This window comes from Giraffa tippelskirchi, chromosome 6 (genome assembly GCF_054371585.1).
Source record: "Giraffa tippelskirchi isolate mGirTip1 chromosome 6, T2T-mGirTip1v1.2.pri, whole genome shotgun sequence".
NCBI classification, from domain to species: domain Eukaryota; kingdom Metazoa; phylum Chordata; class Mammalia; order Artiodactyla; family Giraffidae; genus Giraffa; species Giraffa tippelskirchi.
Genome location: NC_137280.1, coordinates 174890380 through 174903889, shown reverse-complemented (window position 1 = coordinate 174903889; position 13510 = coordinate 174890380). Strand labels below are relative to the sequence as shown.

General features: G+C 35.9%; 1 long non-coding RNA gene across 1 annotated transcript in view; it reads right to left on the bottom strand.

The window, feature by feature from the left end:
• Positions 1-1425, bottom strand: part of LOC145511729 (uncharacterized) — a 187238-nt gene extending 185813 nt beyond the window's left edge. The window contains exon 1 of the long non-coding RNA XR_014058111.1: positions 1210-1425. This is a non-coding gene — a long non-coding RNA (uncharacterized LOC145511729). The remainder of the gene's footprint in view (positions 1-1209) is intronic.
• Positions 1426-13510: the final 12085 nt, after the last annotated feature.

The following is a 13510-nucleotide window of genomic DNA, read 5'->3' as shown; positions in this document are numbered from 1 at the left end:
TATTATTCATTAGTCTGGAAAAGCTAGATAATACATTAAGACAATAAAGTCAAATGATTGTTATGTGTTAGAAAAAGTAGAAATGAATCTTATTACATCCAAAAATCTCTGATTTAAAAAATTCACTAGAATTAATAAAAGTATGTGATATGCTGCCTGCATAAAAGACAAAACACAAAATTAGATGCTTTTTCTATACTAAAAATAAGTTGGAAATAGATATAGCAAAACTGTTTTATTAACAATACTACGAAAAAAAATCACAAAATTCTTAGGAATTAAAAAGCAAGGAAAAGTGTCTATAGAAAGAAAGAAAAGAAATATTACTGAAGGACATATGTGGTATATAAAGAGTATGTCTCAGGAGGGCATGGCAACTCACTCCAATATTTTTGCCTGGAAAATCTCATGGACAGAGGAGCCTGCTGGGCTACAGTCTATAGTGTCCCAAAGAGTTGGACACGACTGAAACCACTTAGCACACACACATGCAAATGATATGTCTACAAAGGAAAGGTTATTTAACTGGATGGAAAAAACTTGCTATCACAGAAAATAAAATGGACAAATTACTAAACAGAATCTCGAGATTTTTTTCAACTTGATAAATGTCAATGTAAAACTTCCATGAAAGAAGTACCATTTTAAGATAATCAGAAAAATTACAAAAGAAAATAATAGAGACTTGCCCTATAAAATTATGTCATAACATAAAACATTCAACTCCTATTGATATGATATTGTTATAGGTATAGTTAAGAACATCATAGAGCAAACTAGTGAATCCGGGAAAAGATCCAAATGTATATGAAAACTTAATACAGGATATGACATTTCAATTGAGTAAAAAGAGTGGTTCTTGCTCAACTAGTTATCTGTCTGGAAGACAATAATATAAGTTAAGGTCTCTATTTCAGAGCATACAAAAACTAACTTCCATCTGGGGCAAGCACTTACTTAAATATAAAGAGGAAAACAATAAAACCTTATAAAAAAAACATAGGGAAATTATTTTAGTCTGGGAAGTATGGGAAAAGAGAAGGAAAAACTGTTCACTCAAATTAAGAAAACAAGAAATTATGAAATTAAAGATGTGCCTATACATCGTAGACCATATAAAATTACATAGAGATATGATATATAAGCAATAAATAATAGAGTTTGGAAAATACTTGAATGTATAAGACAAATGCAGCGATACCATCATACCTTGTGATCCAGCAATCCCACTGCTGGGTATATATCCAGAAACAAGGAGAAGAGGGACCCAAAAAGACACACCCCTGCATCACACAGGACTATTTACAACACCCACGGCCTGGAAACAACCCAAGTGCTCATCAGCAGACAAGTGGCTTCAGAAGATGTGCTGTATGCCACATACAGTGGATCACTCAGATGCCAGAAAAGAATGAAACACTGCCATTCGCAGCAACCGTGACGAACCTAGAGAATACCGTACTTACTGAAGTAAGTCAGACAAAGACGAATACAGTATGATGTCACTTACACATGGAATCTCAAAATGATACGAAGAATCCATATGCAAAATAGAAGCAGACCCACAGACATAGAAAACAAATTTCTGGTTACCAAAGGGAGAAGGAGGAGGAGAAACAGATTAGCAATACAGGAGTAACAGATATAAACTACAATACCTGAAATAGAAAAGCAACAAGGATTTACTGCGTAGCACAGGGAATTACATTCAGTCTCTTGTAACAGCCTATAATGGAATATAATCAGAAAGAATCACTATGCTACCCACTAACACAATAGTGTAAATCAAGTGTGTGTGTGTGTTTACTTAGTCACTCAGTCGTGTCCAACTCTTTGTGACCCCGTGGACTGTGGCCCACCAGGCTCCTCTGTCCGTGGGGATTCTCCAGGCAAGAACACTGGACCCAGTGGCCATGCCCTCCTCCAGAGTAAATCAAGCATTAAAATCAACCAGTAAAAAAAAAAAAATACTGCATTTAAGCATCTCTTGAAAATTTACTACAAAATAGTATTTGTAAATCCCAAAAGAGAAGGAATGTGAAATAGCAATTTATGGGAGACCAAACCAAACAGCTTCCAATTATAAGAAAACTGGTGAACTCACTAGTATTCAGGGAAATTTGATAATGTGATAGGGCTAATATTCATTACTTGAAGAAAAATAAAAGACCAATAACTACCTCTGATGCAGTCATATGAGTAGACAATTACTGACAGAAATGTGGAATGTTTTATCACTTTGCACAGCAGTTTAAACATTACTCAAATCTATTTCTGTCCTTCCTATCTGTCTGGTTTTGACAATCCTGCTCCTGGGATTCCATGCCATTGAGGGGGAAAAAACATGCGTTTGGATGCATCCAGAAGGAAATGAACTATCTATGAATTAATCTTCAGACATGGTGGAACATGGCATAGCATGACATAGGACCACATGAGCTGGTTTGAAATGATCTCATGAAGTGTTTTTCAGAAGAGAAAGCAAAATTGAAGAAATGTAAACCAGATCGCATTTCTGAAGGAAACCATGATCAACCTCATATATGTTTATGTGATATGTATATGGGGCTTCCCAGGTGGTGCTAGCAGTGAGGAGCCTGTCTGCCAACGCAGGAGACATAAGCCACACAGGTTTGATCTCTGAGTCAGGAAGAACTGCTGGAGGAGGGCATGACAGCCCACTCCAGTATTCTCGCCTGGAGAATCCATGGTCAGAGGAGGCTGGTGGGCTACAGTCCACGGGGTCACAAAGAGTTGGACACGACAGAAGCAATTTAGCATGTGTGTATATGCACATGTATATTCATACACGATTGTATGATATAAAACAGGATGAAAGTGTGCATAAGAAGTAGTTAATATCTTACAACTTATAGGGAAGGAAAACAAGGAGGAAATAAGTGGAGTTTTGAAAAAAAGAAGAAAAACACAATAAGAAAAGCATAACACATATAATTCTACTTCTGTGTTGATGTGAAGCCATATTTATCTACATCCATGGAATCTTCAAGAAAATTAATAAAAACAAAGAGAAGAAGCTGGGAAAGATGTCTATATTGTAAGTACCATAAAAAAGGGTAAAATGTTTTGAGTATTTTATTTTTATCTTACAGGCTGTGTGTCACATATATGCTGTTATTTATTTTTGGTCACAATGTTGGCAGAAGTATCTTTAAAACATTACACTTACTTCTATAAAGGAAATTAGCATGTCCTGGGGCTGTGTTAAAACTCCATGTTTGGAATTCATACAGTAGGGATAGATCTGAAGAATGCTTGAAATCCAGACCCATTAAAAATGGGAGATGGTAAGTTGAAGAATATTTCTCAAAACTACAGCAAAAAAAAAAACAAAACCTGGTGAATATAACAAAAAAGAATCTAACTCACAGGCAAAGAGAACATACTAGTGGTTACCAGCCAGCATGAAAGAAAGGGTGAGAAAGGTAAACCAGGGCTGGGTGAGCAAAAGGCACAAATATTGGATGTAAGAGATTCAAGGATGTACCGTACAACATGAGGAATACAGCCGATGTTTATAACTGCAAATGGAGAGTAATCTTTAAAAATTGCATTTTTAAAAAATAGTATTTTAAAAAATATCTTGGCCCAGTTTATTTATTTATTTTTACTTGTTTGGCATGTGGGATCTTAAATTGAAAAAAATGAAAAAACAAAAAAAACATTTTCTTGGCTTCTTTTATTCAAGAAATGGTCAAGAACACACTGTTGCTGTTCTTAGCTGCTTTCCTTCGGTGAGCAAGCAGGCACATAGACTGCTTCTTTACAAGAGTTGAAAGGAGTCAGAAGGTTATTAAGCCTCTTAAGAATGGAAGGAAACAAGCTTTTCAGAAGAACCAGATGGAATTTTAATCTGAAACCACATGGGCAGCTGGGCTCCCAAGGGCATGGAAGTTTGTCCCTCCAGTTTGAAATATGTTCCTGTTTCTCTTAGCTCCGATTATTTGTCTGTTAAAAAAAATGCAGTACTATTTCCTTACCAATGTCAGTAGAACTTGAATCCCTTGTCTCTGTCTGTTGGTGTCTTAGCTTTGTGTCATCATTGTGTATGTTATTATAGAAAGCTCCCTTCATTCATTTATTCAGCAAATATCGTTTGAATGCCTACCACGGGCTAGACATTGTGCTAGGTACATTGCATGTGTAAAGCCGCATTAGGGCAGCTTTATTGTTACATCAGTATATCTTCTCTCTGGAAAACCTTCAAGACTTCCTTGCCTACCTTTGTGATATTAATAACTTCCTGTAAAGAGTTGCTGCAATAGCTGTGCTAGAGAAACTGGTACTTATTGTACGGTAGTGGAGTGTCTTACACTGCATTCTGTACAACAATAAATACTATAGAAAGGTTCTAGTGCATTTGATGATATCTGGCCAGCTTACCCATAATAACTCTGACTTCATTGTGGAAGAAGGGCCTTCTATGCAAGGCATAAAATCCAATTGATTTTTATGAAATAAGATGCTATGAAGAAGAAATGCATTAAGTGTACCGTATCACAATAATTCCACTTTGTAAGCTAAATGGCTTTTGGAACATTGTTGAAAATGCTGTCACTATTCTGAGCATATATAAAAGAGCGAGATAAGGCCAATCATTTAAAAGTCAATGCTATTCCTATTCAAAGATTTCTTTCCTCAATTAATAAAGCATTTTCTCCTCTGTGTCAGTTAAAAATAAAATCCAAAATAGCTTTATGTGATATGATCAGACAAAGAGCAATATGTAAGTTATGTTAATTCTACAAAGTTACTTTATTGAATTCTGGGCTTGCTGCTATCTACAATTTAAGACACCTTATAGAATCTATTATATGTATTTTAAATGATACATTTATGCATGCACTGCATTTATCAAATTGTTTTAAAGTGAGTTTATTTCAAGAAGCCTGGTTAGTTAAATTTTGTAAACATTTCTAAAATAATGGGATATGAATGCAGACAGGAAAAGCAAGCCTCCTGATTTCTGGGACAGAAATGTAGCTCATATCAGACAGTAAACTGCAGTGAGTTTGGCTGAGTGGATAAGCGCCTGCAGCACGGGTTCTCAATCTCATTTCTGTCCTGTACACTGAAGACTGTCGTGTACTCTGATCAGTAAGAGAGACGTGGCGACAGTGACTGTGGATTGGAGAAGCAGGCTGCAAACTGCCAGCCAACCAACCAACCAGTCAACCAACCAACCATCCCACGTGAAATAGATGGTATGTAAGTGCCCTTCTGGCAGACATATCTGAATGTAGTTAAAACTATGTGGACAATTCTTGAACCCAGCAATTTTTAATTCTTATTTCTGGTGATCCTAAGTGAAGCGATCCATTGTTTTGGAAGCTGGCATCCAGGTGTTCAGTAAATATACAATTAAGTCAAACAAGGAATGAAAGTTGCTTTTTAATATCCCTTATTTCTCGTTACGGCAAAGCAGTATATACTACTCTGTCATTTAACATTCCCATGTTAAATGGAATTTCTTACAGCGTTTTACAAAACCTATCTGGAAATATCTAAAACATATGCATATATGGTAATTATACTACTTATATATCCACTTCTGATACATAGGGGCCTCCCTGGTGGCTCAGATGGTAAAAGAATTTGCCTGCAATGCGGGAAACCTGGGTTCAATCCCTGGGTTGAGAAGATCACATGCAGGAGGGCATGGCAACCCAGTCCAGTATTCTTGCTTGGAGAATCCCCATGGGTCGAGGAGCCTGGCAGCTGCAGTCTATGGGGTCGCAAAGAGTCAGAGACGACCGAGCAACTAAACACAGCACATCCACTTCTGAAAATCTATCTCGTTAAAGTAAGCCCCTTATATATCTAAAACGGAAAGGTTCAGAGATGATCCTTTTAGAGCTATTAAAAAAAAAAAAAAAACACACCAAGTGAGCATTATTTGTATTTCTACACTATGACATATTCGGCTATTAAGAAGAATAAATTATATTTAAACTAATTCACAGAGGTTTCCTCAAGACATTTTCAAGGAGAAAAAGCAATAACAAAGAAATACCTGACAATTTTTGTGAAAAGAACAGTTACAAAATCCTCATGTATCATCACAGATGATTAAATACTGGGAAAAAGATAGAAAAGATAAACAAATTACTAATATGAATTACTGATGGCTGGCACTGAGGGGCAGTCATGTGGCTGGCTATAGGTTAGAGGTTCAAAAAAGTAAAAATTAATGATAATTCAAAACAAAACCTCTATGTGCTTGCTTCTAGTTATGTAAAAGTCTTTGTTTCCTCTCCTACCTACCTACCTATTACCTAACATGTACAAAGTCCTACAAAATGCTGAGTCGGTGGAATGTTAATGATGGTTATCACAGAATGGCACAAACACCATACATATTTTACTTGTTTTCACTTTTATGTATTGTTTGACCTCTTTACCTTGTTTACATTATCTGGACTTCTTTAAGCACTTCAGTTTTTACCTTTTGTTTATTTATTTTTTCTTTCAATTTATGTTTTAATTGGAGGAAAATTGCTTTATAAAAATAAAAATTTTATAAAATGTTTTTTACTATAAAAATAAAAATGACTTTATAATGTTGTGTTGGTTTCTGCCACACAACAATGCGGATCAGCCGTAATTATACATGGACCGCCTCCCTCGTAGGCTCCCTCCCCTCCAGGTCGGCACAGAGGACCAGGCTGGGTTCCCTGCATTAAACAGCAACTTCTCAGCAGCTCATTGTTTTATACACGCTAGCACACATATATTGATGCGCCTTTCTGCGTTTGTCTGGTTCTCTCCTTCCCCCCATCACTTCATGGCAAATAGATGGGGAAACAACAGTGGCTGACTTTATTTTTTGGGGCTCCAAAATCACTGCAGATGGGGACTGCAGCCATGAAATTAAAAGACGCTTACTCCTTGGAAGGAAAGTTAGGACCAACCTAGACAGCATATTAAAAAGCAGAGACATTACTTTGCCAACAAAGGTCTATCTAGTCAAGGCTATGGTTTTTCCAGTAGTCATGTATGGATGTGAGAGTTAGACGGTGAAGAAAGCTGAGCACCGAAGAATTGATGCTTTTGAACTGTGGTGTTGGAGAAGACTCTTGAGAGTCCCTTGGACTGCAAGGAAATCCAACCAGTCCATCCTAAAGGAGATCAGTCCTGGGTGTTCATTGGAAGGACTGATGTTGAAGCTGAAACTCCAATACTTTGGCCACCTGATGCGAAGGGCTGATTCATTGGAAAAAACCTTGATGCTGGGAAAGATTGAGGGCAGGAGAAGGGGATGACAGAGGATGAGATGGTAGGATGGCATCACAGACTCAATGGACATGGGTTTGGGTGGATTCCAGGAGTTGGTGATGGACAGGGAGGCCTGGCGTGCTGCGGTTCATGGGGTCGCAAAGAGTCGGACACGGCTGATTGACTGAACTGAACTGAACTCCTTCCCCCACTGTGTCTACAAGTCTGTTCTAGATGACTGCATCTCCATTCCTTCCCTGCAAATAGGTTCACCAACAGCATTTTTCTAGATTCCATATATATGTGCTAATATACGATATTTGTTTTTCTCTTTCTGAATTGCTTCACTCTGCGTAACAGGGTCTAGGTTCATCCGCTTCACTAGAACTGAACCAAGGGAAAGTATTATAAGCATTCATTCTGAAAATTAAATGTTTAGGGGGAATTCCTTTTTGGCTTTCAGAGATAATAAAAATGTCCAACCTGCTGACAAATCAAACACCAGTCAAAGCACTAAACCAATCAATCTACCTATTAACTAGCTAGTTTAAAAGAAACAAGCATGCGTATCTGTAAGAAATATTTGTTTTGAAAACATGTTTTTCCCATCTTATGTTGGTCTATTTTTTTCTTTGAAGGTCAATTTTTTTTTTTTTTAAAGAGGCAGAAGTAACTAAAAAACAGCAGCTTAAGCTATTTCCTAAAGAGTGTTCTCAACACAGTAATTAAGGGTCAGGTCAACTATTTTCATAATTTCTCTTTCCCTAGATTTGAAGCTGAGGGAAGAAGTTTGCTCTTTCCCCTTAAAAATCTCTTGAGGAAACCCCTCTAAGCCACCCTGTAACATATGTGTGCGTGCTAAGTCGCTTCAGTCACGTCCGACTCTTTGTGACCTATGGACTGTGGCCCACCAGGCTCCTCTGTCCGAGGAATTTTCCAGGTGAGAATATTGCGGTGGGTTGCCATTTCCTTCTCCTGAATGACTAATAATAAATGAATTAACACATGCTGAACACCTTCAATCAGTGCCCCTTGCATATGCTGGTTGCTGAGTTGTGTCTGACTCTTTGTGACCCCATGGACTGTAGCCCACGAGGCTCCTATGTCCATGGGATTCTCCAGGCAAGAATACTGGAGTGGGTTGCCATTTCCTTCTCCCTGTAACATATAGTTCCATTTTATTCAATCTTTCCTCATTGACGAGCATTCAGGTTTCTTCTAGTAAGGGAGAGTTTTCTCTTTAGCTTTGTTGGACGGAATCCATGGGTGGAGGAGGCTGGCAGGCTATCATCTGTGGGTTCGCCGAGTCAGACATGACTGAGCATACACACACACATACACACAGAAGAAATGAGTATCTTAGTGAAGATGATGAGATTGTTTGAAGGCTCTGACTCAGACCCACCACCCAATTCAGGGCCCTTCAAGCAATATGAAGACAGCACCACAGCGCACACACAGAATTTCCTGCATGCTGAAATCAGACAGGATGCATTTCAAATCCTTGTGCCACCTCTATGAGCTGTGAAACTTGGTAAGTCACTCACTGTTCTAAAGTTTTTGTTTCTTTAACTATCAAGTGGGCACAGCAACTCTTACCTTCAGAGATGTAGAAAGCCTCAAGGACCTATATCTATAAGCATTCAGCCTGGTGCGTGGATGGGACTTCATAATCATTTGATAAATAATAACCACTACTGTGATTACTGTTATACATTTCTGTATATTCTGAGAATGTGGTGGTGTAAAAAATATGATTGCTTCTATGGGTACGTGTATAAGCATTATTTATATCAAAGGGAGAAGCATCCTTATTTTTATTTTTTAGCTACTTAAGTTCCATGCATCATAATATATTAATACAGTATTGTATTTTCCATGAACTGGGGGAAGCAGAACTGATTCAGGATTATGAAATAATTTTATTTAAATGCCTTCTCTATCTTTATGCCATGTAATCTTAGCTGAATCTTGTTTTCCCTTTTATAATATAAACAAATATATATATATTTTAAACAAGAATCCATGATGATGCTCTTGAATACTAAATCCTTAATCATCACTTGCATAGCCAAGAAAATGCTTGTTCTTGCCAAATGCACTGTTTACTGAAAAGATGCCAACATTTACCACTGAAAAGACAACATAGTTGGAAAAGTAAAATGAAACACAGAATTAATCTTGTGTATATTAAATATGTTTCTGGAAGCCATTTAATTTGTGTGGGAGACCTGGGTTCAATCCCTGGGTTGGGAAGATCCCCCTGGAGAAGGGAAAGAGTCGGAAACAACTGAGTGACTTTCATTTCACTTTTGAACCTTAGAATTCTCAAGACACTGCGTAAGAGGAATAGTCTTCCCCAATAAGTTACACTTGTTTAACACTTCCATTTTTTTTTCTGTAGAAATAATCACTAAAACGAACAACAGTTTAAGGTGGTTCTCAAATTTCTTGAAAAGTATCAGCAAAAACAAATTATTTCTTATGTAAGAAGAAATGTCTCAATTAAAATACTTAGAATAACAGTTTTTCTTTAAAAATAATTCCTATTTATTTAGATGAAAATAAAGCACAAGAAAAGAGCTAAGAGAGACAAATATCACTGACAGTCTCATTAACCAAACAAGTTTTCTCCTATTCTCTTTTTTCCCAAGGTTAAATTTTTTGTCTTCATAGTTGTAATTCTACTGCGTGTTTTTTGTAACCTGCGTGAAAAAAATTTTATGAAGTAGTTAATTAAAACAGACATAGCATTAACTCAGAGACTTTATAATTCCTCTACCCTTTGTGAGCCAATATCCTGTTTTCTGTTAGGGTTCAAAAAACAGTGAGTTTAAAAAATCATATAGTCAGATGGGAAAATAATTTACCCATAATATATAAACTAATTTGACCCTTTCTCTGTAAATTTGGCAACCTCTCTTGAAATTGTGAATTGGATGTTGAGTTTGATTAATAACCATATTCAGGATCGCATATTTTATGTAGGAAATTTCCCATCATCAAGCTTTTAGAGAAGATTAAAGAACTACTGTGTTAAATCTGTTTATGCTGTGGCAAAGAGAGAGGTTACAAGTGGAAAAATGTCCAGGTTAATTCTCTCTAGTTGTGGCTTCCTTTCATTAGCCATCCTGTAATGAAACATTTGGTCATTGTCACTGGTAGGCATTAATTGCCAGGAAATACATATTTAAATAGCTCATATTTTAGAGCACTTTAGTGATCACAGGATTTTAAACAGTGTCTACTTTAGATTAAGATGTCAGAAGTATCAAAACTTGTGAAGTGTGATGTGAAATAGTCCATATGCTAGACGAGAATAATCTCAATAGAAAGCCATTACATAATCATCACTGTTTTCCTCACTCTTGAGTGATAGTTCTTAATATTCAATTAAGAAGCCTGGTTATGAGGCTCAGTTGCTGATCCAAATTTCAAAGAAAGCTTAATTTGTTTGACCCTTATAACCTGCTTTTATTTTATTTGAATTTTTGACTAACCCAATTCCTGCTACAACCAGGGAATCTAATCTACATTTATTATTATTATTATATCATCATCACCAACTATTGAGAGATGGACAGGTATTATAAAATCTAAGTTTCTTCACGATATTGATTTTTTTTAAAGGGAAATAAGTTCAGAGAACCTTTGACCTACATTACATCTCTTTTATTTGCTAACATAAACAGGAACTATCCATAGATGCAAGGGATTAAGAGACACAGGAGACTAGATTATATATTTTAAACTTTGGAGACCTGAGAGAATGCTTCAGTGTAAAACTGAATTAACTTTTTGACACTTTCCTTAAAATACATCTAAGTTATATGGCTTTGTTTCTCAACTCTGTAGGTACTTAGCGGTACAGGTTTCGAGGTTCTGAGTGAAACACTCTTGAATTGTACCAAGAAGAGGATATTTACAATGTTTTCATCATTTTCACTCTGTAGTTCCCTTCACAAAGCTCTTTCCAAAAAGAAGACTGTCTACTGAGAGTGCTACTCAGCTATTCTGTATAAATCCTTATATTGGAGCAATTCCTGAGAAATTTACCAACCGTGGTTTTTACTGGATCAATGTGGTTCTTCATAGTGAATTCTGCACAAAGCTTTTTTCCAAACCTATTTATACACTGCAAATAGTTTGAGGCGTACTACATTTGCCAAGCTTAGATAAAGAGATAGCATATCCATTACTGCTCAAGTACCTTTTTCTTTGCCTCATCTGTTATTCACCTCATCTTTTAACATGGAAAAGAATATTCCTCACATTGGTACTGATTTACATTTATTCACTTAATGGATACATGTAAAGAAAATATTATGATCAGTTATGAGAGTTTCGGATCAAACAAAAGAACAAAGAGTCCTCTTTCAAATCATTTTACTCACAGTATTATATGGAACTAATTTCTTTTTTCTCTTTCTTGCCTTGTTTCATTTCCTTCTCTTATTTCTTTTTTAATATTAGATATTTTATATAAATCACTATCAGTACAAGTGCCATTTTAAAGTGTTAGTACATGGTTGCAAAATTTTCAGTTTAATTTCGACATATCATTTTGAAATTCCAACAACACCTTCTAAACACTGAAATACATTTTTCCTCAAGTGAAAGAAATTTTCTCTAGGCACAGTAAAAGGTCGATTTTTATAATATTTTCCATTTTATTTTTAATTTTTCAGTTACGTTTTGCTATTAAAATCATCCCTTGGTGAGGTTCTTTATGCCAAAATTTTCACGCAGGCTTCAAATTTGTGATCACATCATGGAATGCTTATCTAGATTCTACTCAGTCTTTTTTCCTGTATCTAAAGTCCTTGTAGGTGTTGAAATAGGTGGAAGGAGAAAAGTGTTTGAGCACCTTCTGTTTGCCAAGCACTAAGCACCAGGAAGAATAAAGAAAAGGCACGGCTACATGACTTCTAAATTTAATCCACAGATACAGAGTGCCAAAAGTAGCACCATCAGACTATTGAAAGTACTAATCCTTTTTCGATGGGCAAATTGTTGATAACATTTAATACAGACCCTGGGAAGACCAGAAGAACCCTTTCAGTAATTGGGTAGAATGAAGTTTTATGTGATTAGAGACATACTTCTGTTAAACAGACCAAAGCCACAAGGTCCAATTAATTCTCCAGCCTCTTATACATCGTCCTGAGGTAGGATGGGGCTCTCTGCCTCTCCTTAAATACGGTGAGATTCTACTATATGCTGAACTCCACAACTGCGTGTCTCTTAGGTTAGGTACAGTGTTCTCATGTAAGCTTTGTATATGTTATTCCCCCAGCTTTTTTCATTATTTTCACATACGCTTTCAGTTGTTTCTATCTTGCATTGTAACATATCAGTCAACACTTGATGATTTTTATAGCAGCTGCTTTATGTACCTAGTTGTCCTCTTTTTCTGTGATTCAGTTTCAAAAAGAAAATAAAAGATTCAATTTTATTAATTGAGGTTTGAGATACAGTGAAGTGGACAGACATATAAGGAGCTAAATTAATACAGTATACGCACTCTTTCATAACATCTCCCAGGATTTTTCTCATTTTCATTTTTTTTAAGAGGAAACCTGTAAGACTTTTTTTTTTTTTTTACCATTTATAATTTTTACCATTATATTGACATTTTTTATTCTTCCTAGATATCTATTTCAGGTAAAATATTCAGCATTGTAGTGTATTACGTAGAAATGAAATTGTTAGCTTGGATCTGACAAAACTGTCAAAAATATAGCACAATGTTTAGAATCATCTGTTTTTCTCATCTTTCAAAAGGGAATGACAATATAAACATGATCCCTAACAAAAAATAAAGGACCGCATAGAATTAAAAAAAAAAAGTCTAAGTAATGACATCATCACCATTTGCATTTAATTTTGACACCTACCTCCTTGCTGTGCTGTCTGATTTCAAAATGATTTTAAAAAATTCTGGGGTGATTATTTAGACTATTAATATGGCTATGTTTGCAAGTGGGCTCATGTATCAGACTGTTTACAGATGTTTTAGTATTCAAAATTCTAACTACAGTTTAGAAATCCCCAGGAGAATATTTAGGTACTATTTGACAATTTACCAAAGAAAGAGCAAATCTTACTTAAAAAAGCTGCCTACTTTCATGTTTCAATATTGTGAACAAAAGAGCTAAACAAAAGTTATTTTGCAAAATATTCTCTGTATATGTTTTATAAATTATTCTTTTTATTTCAGTATAACTATCAAACAAGGAAAATTTATCAGGAATTGTGTATCTGTGTGTATACA